Here is a 2864-nt window from a genome sequence, read left to right as displayed (position 1 = left end):
TTCTGAGAAAAGACTTGACTATAATACCTGGGATGATTTTTATTTCTAGAGAAAGAGAAAAAGGATTTGAAATACAAGAAGTGGACCTTGCTTTATGCGAGAGGGAAATCAACTTCTCCATTTACATTAGTTATTTTAGGTTTTTTGTCACTTGCTGCCAAACCTGGTCCTAAATATATAGTCACCTGTTACAGGGAATAGGCTGTCTGGTGTAGAGACTGAACACAAAGTTTGAGGTTAAACTTTCTAGGACCAGTGTGATAATCTTACTCCATAACATTTTTGGGGACCAAGACTCCATAGAACTCATCACTCCACCATCCTTGGAATCTGACCCTTGTCATCATGGCCCAAAGGGTGCCATCCATATTCAAGGTAGCAGATGGAGAAAGGGATGATAAAGAATAGGCCAGTGGGGCAGGCCATCTGTCTTCCAAGGAAGGTTGCAAGGGGCTGCTACGTGACACTTGAATTTATATTTTACCAGCAAGAAGTTAGCCCCTTGGCCACACTTATCACAATGGAGGCTGGAAAATTAATCTTTATTATGGGTAGCAATATGCTCAGCTAAAAATCTTATTATTAAGGAAGAAAGACAAGTTGCTGGAGAAAATGAGCAGCCTCTGCCACCGCAGTTGACAAGAGCCCAGTCCTTGCCTGTCTTTTTTTTTTTTTTAAGATTTTATTTATTTATTTATTTGAGAGAAGGGAAAGAGCACAAGCGGGAAAGGGAGTGGCAGAGGGAGAGAGAAGCAGACTCCCTGCTGAGCAGGGAGGCTGACGTGGGGCTTGATGCCAGGACCCTGGGATCATGACCTGGGCTGAAGGCAGGTGCTTAAACGACTGAGCCACCCAGGCGCCCCTAGTCCTTGCCTGTCTTAATGGCCTATGTTGGGCTGGTCATTGTGTTCCTCCCATTGTTCCATGAATCTATGTCCTCATCATTTCCTCATTAATTTCATCTCTGTGACTTTGTCAGTGTTGCTCCTCTGTGCTTTCACACAGATTCCCATTCCCATTCCCAAGGAAAATCAAAATTTTCCTTGAGGCAACTTTGTCTGAAACCTGCCAGCCTCATACTGTAGACTCAGAACTTAGAGCAAAGAATATGGAGAGAAAGATGTCAAGTCTATTGACCCTTTTGTGACTTTACACAAAATGTGACTTTACACAACAACAATTTGTTGTTGTTGTTAGGATCTGGGCACAGGAATACGTGCCATTTTACATAGCTTATTTTGCACTCATCAATGTGGTATAAACCCAGCTAGCTTTTCAAAGCCTTCTTGGGAATGGATTGAGACCAGAACCTCCTCTGGATTCTATCTGGCTCAGGAACTGGTGTTTTGTTCCCTGGGGTGCTGCATGGTTTCAGCCCCTCATCCTGAGTAGCATGACTCATATCCCATCACATCTCCCTTTTGCTTGCTCGTTCTCTCCCGGCTGCCTCTCTCCTGTCCATGTGAGGCGTTTCTGGCTGACTCCCTTTCCAGCATAATTAAATCCAGTAGGCCTTCCAGTTGACCTCATGAGTGTGAGTTAAGCCCATTTATGAAATATGAAATGATCCCAAATGCTCATGATCCAGCTTTCCCAGGGGGCTGTGGAGGCGGGTCATATGCTAAGAGCTTTCTGCTGGACATGCTGCAGGGAAGGCAGATGTGGCATCCCTGGAGATAAGCAGTGCCTTCCATGGACTGATCTCTGGTCTCAAGTGGCAGCGATGATTTTCAATGTTCCCTAAGAGCTTCCATCATCTCCCTGTCTCATTTCTCTTTCCACTTGAGGGTACTTGCTCTTATTCTGAGCAAGCGAGAAAAGCCAAGATAACGTTCATGTCATATTGGGCTAATGCTTTGTGCTGAACTCTTCATTTTTTTTTTTTTTAAGATTTTATTTATTTATTTGACAGACAGAGACAGCTGGAGAGGGAACACAAGGAGGGGGAGCTGCAGGCAGAGGGAGAAGCAGGCTTCCTGCTGAGCAAGGAGCCCAATGAGGGACTCGATCCCAGGATCCTGGCATCATGACCTGAGCCAAAGGCAAACGCTTAACCAACTGAGCCACCCAGGCATCCCTGAACTCTTCATTTTAATCAGGGGCAATGGGACAGAATTAAATTAACTGATCTATATGCACTCAAAGGCATTTATTGCATGCCTTGGTGATAGGCCTGGGTATATTCTATCCAAGATTCAAGGTTACCTTGGCCTCAAAAGAGAATGGAAGAAAGTATGAACAACTCAAGGAAAATCAGCTCCACTGGGGAAACGGAGTTCAAAGACCCTTTGCACATATGGGATAGTTGGGACAGAGAAACGGTCATGAAGTATATTAGAGACAAGGCCTGGGAAAAGTAACATTACCCCTTACTTGGCTCTTTGTACTTTTGTAGAGGAAAGGGGACTTCTGCTACATCCTCCATTAGGAAACAGAATTGGAAGAACACTTCTGGCTCTTCCCTCCATAGCCCTCATCTACTGCCTGCGCCCTCTTTCTGATAAGCAAAGAGAGAGAATGACTCATTGATTAGCGAGATCATGTCTAAGGTCATTGCTTTTGGTGGCCTTCCTCTCATGCTAACTAGCTCAGAATTTAGCTCTGCCTTCTCTACCATTCCCAGATAGATCCTTGTATCTGTATTGGGGGTGGGGGTGGGGGTGGGAGAGGGTGGTAGAAAGGAAGTTTCCTATGGAACTTTCTGAACCAGAGAAGGTTTGAGTCACGTCCTCCAACACAGTAAACCAGAACCCCTCTATTTGGGGACAGGGGAATAAAGCTAATGCTTACTTTGATCCTCATCTGAGTCCTGGTTTCAATTTTGTAGGAACCTGGGGGTGGGGGAAAGAGGCATGACAATAATT

The sequence above is a fragment of the Neomonachus schauinslandi genome, chromosome 3 (assembly GCF_002201575.2).
Source record: "Neomonachus schauinslandi chromosome 3, ASM220157v2, whole genome shotgun sequence".
NCBI classification, from domain to species: Eukaryota; Metazoa; Chordata; class Mammalia; order Carnivora; family Phocidae; genus Neomonachus; species Neomonachus schauinslandi.
This window is presented reverse-complemented; position numbering follows the sequence as displayed.